This window comes from Pelophylax lessonae, assembly GCF_965119305.1.
Source record: "Pelophylax lessonae genome assembly, chromosome: 6".
NCBI lineage: Eukaryota > Metazoa > Chordata > Amphibia > Anura > Ranidae > Pelophylax > Pelophylax lessonae.
The window spans coordinates 11751930-11769499 of record NC_138773.1 but is presented as its reverse complement, the minus strand read 5'-3'; the positions used below and the strand labels follow the sequence as shown (position 1 = coordinate 11769499).

The following is a 17570-nucleotide window of genomic DNA, read 5'->3' as shown; positions in this document are numbered from 1 at the left end:
TATCTCCCTGTGTTACGAACCCCCCCAAGGGGTCATCCACACCCGCCACCGAGCTAATCCCTCACACAATCAAATAACTTTTTTTTAAGATAAAATTGCTAAACAGCAAAATCAGAATTAAACCATTCCATAAAAAGATAAACCCCATCTCTGTGGCATGAATGCCGCACACAACAGCATATAGTATCAAACTTCCCAACTCCAGATGATGTCAATAGTTACTGATACTGGAAAAGAAGACCTGGCTCACAATCAGCATTCCAATTCATCCCAAATGTGTTCCGTAGGTTGAGGTGAGACCTCTGTACAGGACACTTGAGTTCCTTCACACCAAACTGGTCACACTATGTCTTTATAGAGCTGGCTCTGTACACAGGAGGCACAACCATGGTGGAACAGCAAAGGGTCTTCACCAAACTGTTACCACAAATTTAGAAGACCACTATTGTCTACAATGTCCTTGTATGGTGGAGCAGGAGCTTTTACTAGAGACACCTGAACTCCATCATTTTGGGGGTCCACATACAGTATGTTTGACCATATAATGTGAAGCGCTCTAAAGCCCTGAGACTTGTGGAGATTATTAAACTAATGGCCATATTTAAAACAACTGCTTTGGGATGCTCAGTCCAGAAACATTTTCCTGGAGAGTGGTTTTGTATTGCTCCACAGTTGCTGTCATGAATCTCTATTCTGTATATCCTCGTCTTCTCCAGTATTTTTGGTGAAGACAGTCAGCTGATTGCTATCTCTTGTCCCCTTCACTTCTTTATTGTCTTAAATATTTATTATTTTCCAGGAAATTTTTATCCACTGAATGAGCCTGTGGTGGTGAAAGAGAACTTTGAAGATGCTATGTCAGCCCTGGTAGAGAGCGATTTGGACATCAATACCACTGACTTCCTTGTTCCCATATTTCTTTTCAGGTGAGACGTGTTATCAGGGCTGTTTAACCAAAAAAGAACAGAATATATAACCAATGAAAAGAGAGAAAGAATGGTGTTCCTTGAAGATAGCCTTTCTTAGGCTCTATTCACACCTGAGTGTATTGTTTTCAGGCGTTTTTTTTTTTTTTTTTGGGGGGGACTTTTTTCAGGTGTTTTTCGGGGCTTTTTTTTTCTTTTTTCTTAGCCATTTTTTCCAGGTCTTTTGAGGCAGGCATTGACATCTAACAAAAACGCTTTTAATCTGCCAAAAAATAAGTTTATGTACTTTTTTGAGCTTCAAGTGTTTTGCTTCAGGTGTCAAAAAGCTCATATGTGAACAGGGACCATTGAAATGAAAGCTAAGGCCTGTAGACGCAGACGTAGCATAGGCAAAGGGCCTACATGACTGGGTTTGGCAAGCTAGGCCACAGCATATAAGGAGTTATCTTCATTTTTAGGTTTTAGGGCTTACCTTATTGGTGCAACCCTGGGGCAGGGAGTGATCCCGGTGGCCTCTTTGGGGGGTAGGTGGTGCTTCTGGCATCAGTTGCAGAAGTTCAGCGCAGAAGAAAGATTCTCCCTACCGCCCGCCCGCCCTAAGTGTGGCCCAGTTGGTATAGGGGGCTCAGTTAGTATTAGGGAATAGTGATGAGCCGAACACCCCCCTGTTCGGTTCGCACCAGAACATCTTGAACAGAGGAAATGTTCTAGCGAACATACGAACATAGAAAATCACAAGTCCTCATTTTAAAGACTTAAATGTAAGTGACTATTAATTACCCGCTGGCCAGGGATTCAAACCCACAGTCTCTTACTTGCAGGCCCGTTATTCTACCAGCTATTCCACCAAGGTAGCTGAGTAACCTAAGAATCTCTCTGCCTAACAATTCTCTATCTAAGTTTGACAGCTCTTTTATAGGGCTCTGATGTCACTAGTGCCCCATAATCCACTGTTCAGGTGCAGTGAATAAATTACTGAGGTCACTTCAGAAGGGGCGGGGACAATTAATAGGTTGTAATTAAAATCCATAATTAATATTATTCACCCGCTGGCCTGGATTATGGGGTGCTGGTGACGTCAGAGCACTATAAAAGAGCTGTCAAACTCAGATAGAGAATTATTAGGCAGAGAGAGTCTTAGTTTACTCAGCTGCCTCGGTTGCGTAGATGGTAGAATAACGGGCATGCAAGTGAGAGGCTGTGGGCTCAAATCCCTGGCCAGCTGATAATTAATATTAATTATGTATATTAAATAAAACCTATTAAATTAAATATGGATGCGGGGACTCGAAGCTCCCACCAAGAAGCCCATTTGTTCACCATTCGGCGAACGGGCGAACAGACAGAGTCCGAGTCGAACTTAGGTTCGACTCAAACACGCAGCTCATCACTATTAGGGAATGGGGGATTGGTTGTCATAGCAGCAGGTAGAGGTGGATGGGTTTTGAAGGCAGGGGATGGTTACGTTCTTTGGAGAACGATGGGTTGGGCCCATCTTCGGTATGGGTGTACCTGCCCTGTTAAGTGTCAGAAGTGATGTGTTTTGGATTGGTTGGCTGTATCGGTTGGAGTATTAATTAACAAGTGTCCCCGAGCCAATGTAGTTGCGGCTTGGGGCCATGGAAATGGAAATGTGTGTGGGTGCCAGATACAGCCGGTTGGTCAGATAGTTACTTCAGGCTGTTAGGTTATGTTTTTTGAATATTATGTGAATATTATGTGAATATTATGTGAATATTATGTTGTGAAAACTGAAAATATTATTGTTTGTTACGGTTGTTGTTTAATAAAAGGCTGCTATGGCCATTTAAAACCCAAACAAAGGTGTTTTTTTTTTTTTTTTTATTGCTTTGGGGGGTAAAGTATATAAGGGAGGTGTTGGGTTTTTCAAAGGGGGGGGGGGGGGCATGGAAGCAGCGGTATGGGCAATACCCCAGTCCTAATGAAACTAATTTGGTTTTGTTTCATTTTTACTCATTGTATTTGTCCTGATGTCTTTTCAACCTACGTCCATGTTACCGTTGTCCTCTGTTTGCATCCATTTTCCCTTTATTTGTAAATGTACCTCACTTCATTTCATCAGTTTAATGAACCAATAAACGATAAACAAGTGTATTTTTTTAAAGTCTTCATTTCGGAAGATTTACCCCCCTTGATGACCAGCCCATTTGTAACGATTCGGCACTGCGTTACTTTAACTGGCAATTGCTGGGTTGTGCGACGCTGTACCTATATACAATTAATGTAGTTTTTTTTCCACACAAATAGAGCTTTCTTTTGGTGGTATTTGGTCATCTCTGCCTTTTTAATTTCTTTGCGCTATAAACAAAAAAGAGCAACAATTCTGAAAAAAAAAAAAAAAAAACAATATTTTTTACTTTCTGCTTTAAAACACATCCAATAAATAAATTATAAAAAAGTGAACTTTAATTTTTTATAATTGTAGGCCAGTATGTATTCTGCTACATATTCTTGGTAAAAAAAATACAAATAAGCGTATATTGATTGGTTTGCACAAAAGTTATTGTGTCTACAAACTAGGGGATATATTTATGGACTTTTTATTTTTACATTTTTTTTAACAATTGCGGCGATCAGCGACTTATAGCAGAATTGCGATATTGCGGTGGGCAAATCGGGCAGTAACTGACAAATTTGACACTTTTTTGGGGACCAGTGACACTAATACTGTGATCAGTGCTAAAAATATGCACTGTCACTGTAATAATGACAATGGCTGGGAAGGGGTTAACATCAGGGGAGATCCAAGGGTTAAATGTGTGCCTAGCCAGTGTTTATGTGCTGTTTGGGAGGTGCTTTTACTGGGGAAAGGCATTGATCCTAGTCCCTGCTTTGCAGGAACACAGAACCAATGCCTTCCCTGCTGACAGAATGGCAATCTGCCTCGTCTACATAGACATTCTGCCTGCGTACAGAAGGATCAGCGTGTGCCGGCAGACATCAAGTCCAATGTACCTGATGATCAGTTCCGGCAGTGCACAATCACAGTGGGAGTGAGCCGCTGGTGGTGTGCTTTTTGTGCCCAACACCCGGAAGTGCAGGATCACTTTTATATTTGCGATCCTGTGCACAGCGGGCACCCCATAGCAGTAAAACTGCTATAGGGCGGTCAGCAGGTGGTTCATATTGGGGAAAATACTGTAGCCCAAATTTGCCATTGTCTTTTTGCTTAGACAAAACTTGCTTAGAATTTAACCACTTTTTCGAAAGGTTTGATCCCTAAACGGCTGTAAGCGTATGTGTTTGCCTCCGTCCCTTAATATGAACACTGGGGTTGTTTGGTGCCACAGACCAAGAAAAGGAGTTGGGACTCTTTGGGCAAGTAACTTTGTATACAAGGATGTAGATAAAAAATAAGTGTGCGGCCGCAGGCCGGTATTTGTGGGAGGAGCTAGCGGGCTTTATAGCGCCGCCCCTCCCCTTGACCGGCCTGCTGCCTCGGATCGTCACTGGTCAGGTGTTTCCAGTGATCACCTGACGTCGGATCTCGCTGTTCCTCCTCGTGGACCGGACGTCCGGTCGGGTCGTGCAGCAGGAAGCGCTGCTCGCCGAGCTCCTCTTCCACAGCGCAGCCTCTGTCAAGTTGCCTGGCTCTCCCTCCGCTGGTATCCTGTCCGGCTCCCCTGCGTTTGGCCACCGTCTGCTCGGCTGTTTCTGTCGGTCACTCCGCTGCTTTCTCCCCGCTGTTCAGCAGGAGGTCAGGTACGGCAGGGTATGGGGGGGAGGGGGGGGGGTTGGCATCTTCCTGCACACACTGCCTGCCTCCCTGTAGGCCACGGCTATTCTTTCTCCACATACGGTCCTGCACACACTGCCTGCCTTCCTGCAAGGCCACGGCTACCTCCATACACAGTCTCATGCACACACTGCCTGCCTTTCCTCTAGGCCACGGCTACTTCACATTTACGTGTCTCTACGCTCATTTCAGCCTCCGTCAGCTTGTCTCCCCCATATCATGTTCCCTGTTTTGTTCCTGGTTGTCACGGCTGTCATTGCTTTGGGGGGGGGTGGCCCGGTCTTACCAGAGGGAGGGGGGGGGGTGGGCATGTGAGGGTTGGTGGGAGGGGGGGGGCGGGGGGTCTCATGGCTCGCAGGGTGTGCATGTTCTGTTAGGTTCCTCATGATGTTCTCCAGTGGGGGGTCTGGGTGTCCCCCCCCTATTTGTTGACCATTTTCCTTTTTCCTTCAGGTTCTCACCATGTCCTTCAATACCGGCATCAGGTACTACTTCAGGTTCAGGTTCCTTGTGTACCTCACGGCTCCACTCATTTTTTAGTCTTCACAGACGCTACCCTGGCGTCGCCCATAGTCACTGGTAGGCATTCTGTCATTTGCCCCCACCACACTTTGTCATCTTTGTCTGGTTGCCCGGTGGTCAGCCCCTTCCAGGTTTTTCAGGCTCTTACACTCCTCATGTGCTTCACCCGCGGTTGCTTTGGTTCCGTGCTCCATCACGGCTTCATCACCTCCACGCACATACCACATTTTCATGTTGTCCGTCTTTCTTGTCGTCACTGTTTTTTTTCTGTGTCTTTTCAGCTGTATGGTTCTGTCATATATTGCCCCCCCCCCCTTGTAGGGCAAGTCAACTGGCTGTTAGGGTTCAGGCGCTGGCCTTAGACCCCCCCCCCCTTCGTAGCCGGTCCCGCGAGGCCAACCTCCCAATCTCGTCGGAGATTATTTCGCCCCACGGGCCAATCCAAAGCTAGCGCCTCGCTCCACCCTTCTCATGGGGTTTATAGTTAGGGCCTCACCTGTCACGGCCACACGTTTTGATTCTTTTACTGTCACCGAGAGGCCATCTTTCCCGCCACCACGTCTGTGGCTCACGCCCCTCGCCCAAATCATAGGTAGAGCCTCTCACCGGCCGCTTGGCATCTAGCAGGGCCTCACCTGTCACGGGGTAGTTAAGTTTTTCGCCTCTGGGCTCTAGCTAGCCAGCCAGTGGTTCTCCTATACGTTACGGTCGCTAATCGGTCTTGGGCGTTCTACTTTTTTCTGTTTCCTTCTACAGCGGGCCTCAAGGAGCCACCCTGGAAGATGGATTTTCCTCCCCCTCCACGCCAGCCAGGATCAGCACCCCTGTCAGGTCCGGTACCCCCAGGGGTCGTCGGGTTCCTTCTCCGCTGGGCTCTTACGGGTCTTGGACTATTCCGAAAATCTCGGCGGTCCTACGCCAGAAGGGTATCTCGTTCCCGGCCACTGCAAGAAAAGCGGAGCTGTTCAAATTGATGATGGAACATCCAGAAGATCCGGGACTGGGCACCAGCTCTCAGGGCTGTTCATCTGCCATACAGGGAACCCTGGACTCCATCCTATCCTCCCTACAGTCCATCGGCGATAGACTGACTAAGCTGGAGGACGCCAGTCCGGCCCAAGGGGGCCCCCCTCCTTCCTTGCCGGTCCCAACCCCAGTTCCTGCTGGTGATCAGGGTAGGCCCCCAGTTCCCATCTTGCCTTCTTCCACGGTTTCTCCTATTATCACCCCGGCCCACTTGGTCCCCGCGGCTCTCCGCAAGGATATCTTGGAGGGGAAGGATGTCAACCTAGTGGCTCTCCTCATTGCCTCCCAGGACACGGTCGAAAGCAAGGTCTACAATTACGGTGATTTGTCCGTAGTCATGAAGGCCAGGGACCCCCGGCTTAATAAGAAGCTCACTATCCCCGAGTTTGTCCTGGCCTTCGGCATCTACAGGGACGTTTTATGTTCCGTTTACCCGCAGCGGCGGGAAGAGTTAGATCTCTACTTGCATAAGATAGTGGATTTAGGGCACAAATACGGGGGTTTTACCTTCTTCGACTTTCATAAATCAGTCTCGGCCAAAGCGGCGGCAGCCTTGGCTCAATTCAATGTTCGTGTGGATTGGAGTCTACTGGATACCGAGCTCTTCTGCAGGCACTTCGCAGGCTTGGCACCTCCCTCCTGTGCCACATGCTCCTCCACTTCACATTCTGCCAGCCTTTGCCCCATGGAGGCTGTGTCCTCCCCGGCCGGGGTCCCAGGGGGGGGGGCTGGCAGGTCAGAGCAGCGTGGCCTTAGGGATAAGCTGGGTCGTCCCATAGTGTTCTTAGGTAAAGCCCAGGTTTGCAATAATTTCAATGGGGGGGCGTGCAGCTTCAGTGCTTGCAGGCTGCTCCATGTCTGCTCCATCTGTTTCAGGGCTCACACCAAATCCATGTGTCCATCCAAGATGTACCCCAAACAATGACTAACCGGGGTCAAGGTCGAGGTACTGGAGTTCTACCTGCAGGCTCATCCGTCTCCACACCTGGTGGAGTATCTGGTTCAGGGGTTCTTGGGTGGGTTCCACACGGGGCTGGTGTCTCTTCCCACGGGGACCCTGGAATGTCCCAATTTACTATCGGCCACGGAGGACCCGGAGTCGGTAGATCTACTTCTTGAGAAGGAAGTGCAGGAGGGGTTCATGTTAGGCCCCTTCCCGGCCCCCCCCTTCTCCTCTTGGCGTACCAACCCGATCGGTATTGCCACAAGCAAATTCACCAATAAAAAACGTTTGATTATCGACATGTCGGCTCCTCATTCTTCCACCAACCCCAGCCTTAATTCCCTTATTCCTTCGGCCGAGTTCTCACTCCACTATGCTACCGTGGACAATGCCATCCAGGCCATTTTGGGGGCTGGCAGGGCTGCCTGGCTCAGTAAAACGGATATTGCCAATGCCTTCAAACTGCTGCCTATTCACCCCTCCTTATGGCACATCCACGGTGTAAAGTGGAGGGAGAATTATTATTTCGCTTGCAGGCTGACTTTTGGGTCTAAAAGCAGCCCCAAGATTTTTGATACCTTTGCTGAGACGCTCTGCTGGCTCCTTCTGAATGTCTCCAGGTGCCCCTCGGTGTTGCACTACCTTGATGATTTTTTGTTGGTCGAGGATAGCAACTGCACGCCGGTCAGTCTAAATAGTACCTTGGCCTTATTTTCCACCTTAGGGGTTCCCCTGTCACCAGGCAAAACGGTCGGCCCGGTCACCAGGCTGGATTTCTTGGGGATTACCCTGGATTCTGTCTCCATGCAGTCCAGCCTCCCTGTGGACAAACTTGAACGTATTCGTGGGGTGGTAGGCAGGTTCCTGGAACTAGGGACTTTCTCCAGGAAGGAGTTGCAGTCCTTGATCGGGTCATTAAATTTTGCCATGCGTATCATCCCCCAGGGCAGGTCCTTTATCTCTCGGTTGCTGCGGCTGTTGCCAGGTCTTCCGGAGGGTGTCATCTCCCACCTGGATCCCCCTGCCAGGGCGGACCTGGGTATGTGGGTTGAGTTCTTGGGAAGCTGGAACGGTATCTCCATGTTCATCCCGCCCATTTCTGCCCAGTCCCCTGTGTTTTGGACGGATGCGGCCGCCAGTACCGGGTTCGCAGCCATCTTCGGGGATTCATGGTTCAGGGATAGTTGGCCGGTTGAGTCTCTAGCCTTACCTGCTTTCCGGGAGACCTCAGCGCTGTTTGAATTATACCCTATTGTGGCAGCTGCTGTCACCTGGGGTAGGTACTGGTCAGGGAAGGCAGTCAAATGTTTCAGTGATAACATGGCTGCTTGTGATATCATCAACAAAGGCCGTTCATCGTCCCTGACTATTATGAGACTGGTCCGCAGGCTGACCTTGGTTGCCGCCACTTACCAGTTTTTTCTTTTCTGTGAGCACATTCCGGGTCATACCAACTTAGCCGCTGACGCTCTTTCCCGCTCCAAATTGCAGGTTTTCTTCACTCTCCACCCGACGGCCGACAGATGTCCCACGCGGACCCCAGAGTTCAAGGATCTGCTCCTGGACTAGCCCGCATCATGGCGCATGGACGGGAGTTGGCCCGTTTGGCTCTGTCATCCAACACCAGGAAGGCTTATGACCGAGCCTTGACCATCTTCCGAAGGTTTCTAGTGGATTTTGGATTGGTTGATCAGTCAGTGCAGACCATGGTCGCCTTCGCTGCTTTTTGCCACCTCCAACTCAAGCTATCTGTCAGTACTATTAAACTATATCTGGCGGGTGTTCAACACCACTTTCTGACGCACCATCCAAACTCCTTTCCTTTCCTCCGGGCATATCCTCTGAAGAGCCTCCTGAAGGGCATTGGCAGGTTGGATCACCGTTCCCCCATCAGGCGGCTGCCGATAGATGGGGTGAAATTTAGGGCCCTCTCCAACTTACTGGACACGTCGCCCTTTGAGCCATACACGAATGCCGTGGTCAAAGCGGCGATGTATCTGGCTTTCTACGGTTTTCTCAGACCCGGGGAGTTTTCGGTAGCTTCCGCAGCTGAGGGGCGGTTGTGTCTCCTCAAGCGAGATCTCGTCAAATGGGGGGATCATTATGTTTTGACTCTGCAGAGCACCAAGACCAGGCAGGTGGGCCACCCCGTTACCATCCCGTTTTACCCATCTGGGAATCTTTGGTGCCCGGTCAGGGTGTTGGATGTTTTCGTGGCTCAGACCCGGAGCAGCCCCAGCCATGCACCGCTCTTTGCGCTCCTGGATGTTCCCCTCACTACGTCCAAATTCATTTTCTACATACGTTCTCTTTGCATCAGACAGGGGTGGGACCCGGCAGCGCACTCTGGCCATTCCTTCCGGATAGGAGCGGCTACGGCTGCTTCAGGGAATAATACGCCAGGCCATATCATTAAAAGGCTTGGTAGGTGGGAGTCGGACGCCTTCCAAGTGTATATACCGCACCCAGAGAGGGAATTGAGATTGGCTTTTCGCAAGCTTGTGTCCTAGATTTTTTGAATAAAGTGTGTTGTTTTGCTTACTCTTTTTGCCCTCTTTATTTACAGGCTACCCCCCTTACGTCGGTTCAGGCACACCACACCGACTGTCCTTACCAGGGGGTGACGTCTTTTAGTATTGACCATAAGTGTGCGGCCGCAGGCCGGTATTTGTGGGAGGAGCTAGCGGGCTTTATAGCGCCGCCCCTCCCCTTGACCGGCCTGCTGCCTCGGATCGTCACCCCACCCTCCTTCACCCTTTTTTCTCTACCTCTTCCCCTTGGGGGTGCCCTCTTTATTTACAGGCTACCCCCCTTACGTCGGTTCAGGCACACCACACCGACTGTCCTTACCAGGGGGTGACGTCTTTTAGTATTGACCACAAGTGGGTTTATTTGAAAAAAGAAATTAATTAAATACATTTTTACATGTATAAACATATTGGACTAGGTGGGACTTTAGATGAGACTCAAGCTGGTGTTGCCCGGCGTCTCCATCCCTATAACAAGAAAAAAAGAGGTTGAAGGATTGTAAGAGGTGCATGAAAGTCAGCCAGCCCCCAGTCTGATGTACTCACCCTCCAGTCTGTCACCAACCAAATATAACCTGTCTCTTGGTACAAAGAACAGGGGTTTAGTTGACACACATTTGCAAACGCATGTGAAAGCTGCAGAGCCACTTCACGGCACCCTGTTTAAATCTGCAGTCCTACACTCTTAATTTAGTGTCCTCACACTGGAGGCACATGGCCGCTAATGGATGGATGGGGGAACAGGTGAGAGGGAGACAGCCCAACCTCCCCCAACCCATCCCCATCCACAACTCGCTGTTGTCTCAAAGACTCAAATAATTAGGTTATAACCATGGTGCAAACTGGAAAAGACCAGCTGAAAAGCATTACACCTCCAGTGTGCTTTACAGGCCATGCCCCATACATAAAATCCCTTCCTATCTATATACTGCATCCACCAAGGGGATGGAGGTGTAATGCTTTTCAGCTGGTCTTTTCCAGTTTGCACCATGGTTATAACCTAATTATTTGAGTCTTTGAGACAACAGCCAGTCATGGATGGGGAGGGGTTGGGGGAGGTTGGGCTGTCTCCCTCTCACCTGTTCCCCCATCCATCCATCCATTAGCGGCCATGTGCCTCCAGTGTGAGGACACTAAATTAAGAGTGTAGGACTGAAGATATAACAGGGTGCCGTGAAGTGGCTCTGCAGCTTTCACATGCATTTGCAAATGTGTGTCAACTAAACCCCTGTTCTTTGTACCAAGAGACAGGTTATATTTGGTTGGTGACAGACTGGAGGGTGAGTACATCAGACTGGGGGCTGGCTGACTTTCATGCACCTCTTACAATCCTTCAACCTCTTTTTTAAATTTTTACATGTATATAGAGAGAGAAATATGACATTCATAGGTTTTGGGTTATATAAGCAAGGTGAGTAAAGATTAGAGGGTTTTGGTGACATTAGTGATATGGTGACTTTTGTTAGGGATCTTTATCTCTGTTCATCCATGCTGATTGAGCTTGGAAAGTGGTCACAGACTTTCAAGAATCATTTATCATTTATTGTTTACTTTATTTTACTTTTTATTATTTTTTACTTACCATTTCTTATTTTTTACTTCTTACTTAACCACTTAAGCCCCGGAGGATTTGGCTGCTAAAAGACCAGGGTTTTTTTTGCGATTTTTTTACTGCGTGATTTTAACGGACAATTGCGCGGTCATGCGACGCTGTACCTAAACGAATTTGACGTCCTTTTTTCCCCACAAACAGAGCTTTCTTTTGGTGGTATTTGATCACCTGTGCGATTTTTTGATCATGCGCTATAAACAAAAAAAAAAGCATACATTTTGCAAAAATAACATATAATATTTTTCACATTTTTCACATTTTTTTATATGAAATTCCCCCCAAAAAAATGTAAAAATCTAAATTTTTTAACATTTTCGGCCAATTTGTTTTATGCTACATATGTTTGGTAAAAAAATTTGCAAAAAGCGTATTTTGATTGGTTTGCGCAAAAGTTATCGCGTTTCCTAACAAAGGGAAAGATTTTTGTCATTTTTGGTGTTTTTTTTTTTTAACGCGTAATGGCGGCGATCTGCGATTTTTTTTTTTGCGGTACTGCGACATTGCGGCGGACAGATCGGACCCTTGACTGACATTTTACACTTTTGGGGTTACCAGTGACATTACTGCAGTAATCAGTGCTATACATATGCACTGTTACTGCAAAAATGACACTGGCAGGGAAGGGGTTAACTGTATTGGAGAGGGAGGGGTTAAGTGTGTCCTAGGGGCGTGTTTCTAACTGTAAAGGGACATGGCTATTGGTGTAAAAACAAAGATCAACGGTCCTACATAGTAGAACCGTCTGATCTTCATTTTTACACAGGGAAGAATGACAGGCGGCTTGTTTACATAAGCCGTCCGCCTTTCTCCCTTCACCGGAGCGATCGTGAGTGACCGGCGGACGATCGGGTCTGCCGGTCACACGCACTGACTTGTCAGTGAACGAGCTGGGGCGGGCGCAATTGGCTCGCAAGTCAGTTACAGGCGAGTGACGTACCCCTACGTCACTCTGCCTGGCCGGGGCTGACCGCCGCAGTATATAGTCGTGCGGCGGTCGGCAACCGGTTAATTATTTACCATTCCCAATTTTCCTTACTTTGATCTTATTTTCAGATCCCTTCTTACATTTATCCATATCCTTATTATTTCTATATTTTCACACTTTATGAATTACATTTTTTATAACACAAACCAAAAAATGTTGTTTCCCACATAAACTCTTGTTCTCAACATAAAGCGCCCCCCAAAAACAACTAAAATATAAAGATAAAAATACCTACTTCACCCAAACATAAATAATCTCTCACTCTAATGGAGATACTTCTTCTCCCCCTTCCCCACATCTTGTCATCATGATGTATCAGTCAGCTCCCCTTTCTTTTTCTTTTTTCTTTTTTCTTGAAAATATTTGAACTGCTGTTAAAACTACTATATATACGTTCTTATATATACATATATATATATACAAACAATTATTGTCAATCCACTCTTTTATTTATGTACAGACTTTGTCTATTATTACTTATGCAAAAATCTGTGAATGCCATGATGTAAATTTTCAATATCCCCAATTCGCACCCGGCACAGAAAGCCCCTGCATGCAACAGGGGCCAATAGGAGCCGTAGGGGTACAACCAACCATACTCCGATCCGATCCCTTAAGGGATAAATAGCTCCAAACACTCCGTGATGGCGGCCGAAAATAGACATCTTGACGGAATCTCGATGCGCATGCATCCCAGCGGTGCATGCGCAATAGAGACTAAACCACGTGACAGACGTCTATGTCCAAGTACGTGCGGCGCCTAGTGCGCAGTAAATATAGTGTGAAATAAAAGGCCGGGGAACCGCATCCATCCTCACTTCCCTCGCAGAGAGGGAGAAGGAAGGACACAAACAGCGCTGCCTGGCACCAACCAAAAATTTCTAACATTCAATGTAAGTCTACAGTGGAGTCTCTCCACACTTTCCTTACTTTATATGCGATATGCAAACACCTTTAAGATGGTTTTTATAATACCTATCCACCACAGCTTAACAATATATCCCCAGAGGCGTAACTAGAACCTTCAGGGCCCCGGTGCAGGAAACCATGAAGGGCCCCCTGGACCCCTGGCCGGGGCCCTTCCCTTCAAGCCTGGGACTCTTCCCACTGATCTTGGGGCCCTTTACTCTCGTTGCGGGACCCATTCACAAGTTCTGCAGTGGGCCACCTTCCTGCGATGTTGGGGTCTCCCCACAGTGGTGGAATGCCAGAGCCCGGTTGCAAATGTGACCTTTACGATCCTGGAAGTTCACCCACTGGTGTCAGTTGTTTTTATTTTTTTGGTATTTTAATTGTATTATTTTTTATCATTTTATTTTATTTTTTTACAATGTCACTGACTATGACTCTGTCCATTGAGAAAAGGAAGGAGCTGGTAAATTACCTATTTACCGACCCCTTCCTGGTTCTCTATTGTGACACATCCCCTGCAGCAGCCGGCAGGAGAGGGTAGGGAGCACAGTAGGGGGAGGCAGCACAGTGGGGGGGGAAGCTCAGTAGGGGGGGGAAGCACAGTAGGGGGGGGGGACCAGGGGAGCACACAGGGGCCCAGAGACAGCAGAACACAAGTTAACTGGATGGATAGGAGGAGTGGCGGGGGCAGCATACAGAGGAACCAATCTCCTCCATTTTCCCCCTGCAGCTACAGGAGGAAAAAGGAGGGCAGTGATTTCTCTACATGCGGCCCCTGCTGCCCCTCCTATCCAGGTGTACAGGGGAGCCGCACAGGGCCCCCTGGAGCATGGGGCCCAGTTGCGACTGCAACCCCTGTAGTTACGCCCCTGTATATCCCCATACAGTACCGGTACTGGCAATAGACGGGAATACAGAGGCCCCCTACTTGGAACCTCAAGGACCGTAGCTGCATTTATTCGCAGCACAAGTCTGTGAGTCTTACAAAATACCCCTCTTTGTTTCATATATGGAATCACCAAAAAATACACATATAATCATTGTTATGTAGCATTCCAGGACAGCCCACCTAAAGGTTCTCGTTGCTAACAAGGGACAAAAGAAACTTACATGGAACAGGCAAAAAATAAATGTATGTATGTATGTACCAAATTTATTTGTATGTACAAAAAATTATTTTACACCATGGTTTAAATACCATTGGCCTGCAAGATATTGAACTTATATCTTAATACCTTTCAGATATGGTGATATATAATCCTTGACAAAGGCTTTAAGATAGCTGGGACAGAACCCACTGTCACTGTGTGTTTTGGAGGGGACTGTGCGCATACAAACAATGTACGGTAACGTTCTTATACTCCAGTATTCCCAGTAGAATCAGACTGGAGTAAAGCCATATTTCCGACCAGCAAACCCTTTTGGAAACCTCCAATCATTTGACGTAGATTAAGTGATTGTTCTTTTTTTTTTTTTGTTTTTTTTTTTTTTAGTGCTAAGTGGAATATGTCACCGCATGATCGAGACAATGTCAGAGCTTTTCTCCACAACTGTGACCGGATGACAGGTAGCCTCTTAACCCCTTTTCCAACTGTGCAATACATCTACACCACACTATGTTACCAAAAGTATTGGGACACCTGCCTTTACACACACATGAACTTTAATGACATCCCAGTCTTAGTCCGTAGGGTTCAATATTGAGTTGGCCCACCCTTTGCAGCTATAACAGCTTCACCTCTTCTGGGAAGGCTGTCCACAAGGTTTAGGAGTGTCTATGGGAATGTTTGACCATTCTTCCAGAAGCACATTTGTGAGGTCAGGCACTGATGTTGGACGAGAAGGTCTGGCTCACATTCTCCTCTCTAACTCATCCCAAAGGTGTTCTGTGGGGTTGAGGTCAGGACAGTCAAGTTCCTCCACCCCAAACTCGCTCATCCGTGTCTTTATGGACCTTGCTTTGTGCACTGGTGCGTAGTCATGTTGGAACAGGAAGGGGCCATCCCCAAACTCCTCCCACAAAGTTGGGGGTCTAATGCCTCGTTTCCACTGAGCGATACAGTTTAGTTTGGTTTGGTACGGTACGCAATTTTTGCCGTTTCCATTGTCAAAAGTTGTGAATGGTACCCTAATTCCGAAGCGCACCGTAACACATTTTTGGGACCCTTTCGTTGGGGGTACCAAGCACATTAGTACCGTACCAACAGGGTGGAGCTACACTGTTGAGGTACTGTTGGCAGTGGAAACGCAAGCCTGATCAAGGTGTACCGTTCCAAACCGTAATGAACAGCACCGAAACGAACCGCTAAGTGGAAACAAGGCATAAAATGTCTTGCTATGCTGATGCCTTAAGAGTTCTCTTCACTGGAGCTAAGGGGCCAAGCCCAACCCCTGAAAAACAACCCCACACCATAATCCCCCCTCCACCAAATGATTTGGACCAGTGCACAAAGCAAGGTCCATAAAGACATGAATGAGCGAGTTTGGGGGTGGAGGAACTTGACTGGCCTGCACAGAGTCCTGACCTCAACCTAATAGAAACACATTTGGGATGAATTAGAGCTAAGACTATGAGCCAGGCCTTCTCGTCCAACATCAGTGCCTGATCTCACAAATTCGCTCTTCTGGAAGAATGGTCAAACATTCCCATAGACACACTCCTAAACCTTGTGGACAGCCTTCCCAGAAGAGTTGAAGCTGTTATAGCTGCAAAGGATGGGCCAACTCAATATTGAACGCTACGGACTAAGACTGGGATGCCATTAAAGTTCATGTGTGTGTAAAGGCAGGCGTCCCAATACTTTTAATTTCAACAGTTCTTTATTGAAATTTTTAGAGGAATAACAGGGGAGTCAGATATACGATTGTTACACACATCAGATGATCTGACTAGAGCATAAGAAAAAGGAATAAACATGGTGGAATATGAAATGTTGGAGTAACAAATGCTTTAACCTTCTACTCTACCAATAAACACATTTATTTTCCTTTCCAGGAGTCGTCCCAATCATTGTTCTCACCCATAAAACCCAAGGAGATTTCATAGAGGCAGAGAAAGAATTCAGGCTTATGGGGGCGGAGTCTGTGTTCGCCATTGAGAATTACACGAAGGACAGCAATGTGAAAACTCTGGGAAGAACCACCGACATCCTGAGGATCATACAGATGGCCCTGGAAAACGTCACATTCCGTCTGAGTCTGCCAAGAGACCCGAAGAGAGACCGGATACAGAGGAAGAAATTTCTGCTCAGCTACATCCATAATGCCGTGCTTACATATGAAAAAGAAAAAGAAAAAGCAAAGAATGAAAACACGAGCCACAAAAAGGAGAAGAAGGAACCCGGGTTTTTTCAAAAACATTGTGTGTTACAGTAACATTGGGATGAGTAGGGATCAGTGGATTGGTTCTCCCAAAATGGGATTCCAATTGAATCCGACCAATCTGAGACAAGCCAGAGCTTCATATGTATCACCAGTTAGTCCAACCAATTCATTCTTCTGTAATCTGGTGAGAGGAACCTTCCGATCCTTCACCATTTCACCTCCAACGTTCTATTTACAACAATTCCACATCCCACAGTTTGGGAAGTCTTCCATCCATTCTTACTTGCAGAAAATTCCGCAAGTGAATATTGTGTTTTTTTTTTTCAAAACTGTTACATAGTTACATAGTTACATAGTAGGTGAGGTTGAATAAAGACAATAGACCATCCAGTTCAACCCGTGTAGGTGTGTGTGGCTGTAATCATCTCACATACCCCTGAATGTTCTGATCCTTGAGATGTAAGTCTAATAGTCTTTTGAAAGCCACCATACTTCCCGCAGAAACCACCTCTTGTGGTAGAGAATTCCACAATCTTGTAGCCCTAACAGTAAAGAACATCCCACGTTGCCTGAGGTTAAAACGCTTCTCCTCTAATCGCATTGTATGCCCCCCAGTCCTCATGCAATCCCTTCGACTGAACAGCTTTTTTCCTAAGCTGAGATCCCCATTGAGATATTTAAAAATTGCTATCATGTCCCCCCTCAGGCGTCTCTTCTCCAGGGAGAATAAATCGAGCGATTGCAGACGCCCTTCATAATCAAGGTCCTCCAATCCCCTAATCAGTTTGGTTGCCCTTCTCTGAACTCTCTCCAGCTCCAACACATCTCTCCTGAGGACTGGTGACCAGAACTGGACAGAATACTCCAGATGCGGTCGGACCAGAGTTTTATAAAGTGGAAGGATTATAGTTTTATCTCTGGAATACATCCCTTTCTTTATGCACGCTAATAATCTGCTGGCTTTGGCAGCTGCCGCTTGACATTGCATGCTGTTGACTAGTCTATCATCAACAAAGACTCCCAGATCTTTCTCCA

The 17570-nt window shown here is 47.2% G+C and overlaps 1 protein-coding gene and 1 long non-coding RNA gene across 2 annotated transcripts in view; both read left to right on the top strand.

Annotated features, from left to right (window-relative positions):
• LOC309557875 (uncharacterized protein) overlaps positions 1-17570 on the top strand; it is a 77746-nt gene that overhangs the window by 25459 nt on the left and 34717 nt on the right. The gene's annotated exons all lie outside the window — the stretch shown is intronic.
• Positions 14719-16485, top strand: LOC309558277. Its single transcript, XR_014225415.1, has 2 exons — positions 14719-14778; positions 16207-16485. It is a non-coding gene; the product is annotated as an uncharacterized lncRNA (long non-coding RNA).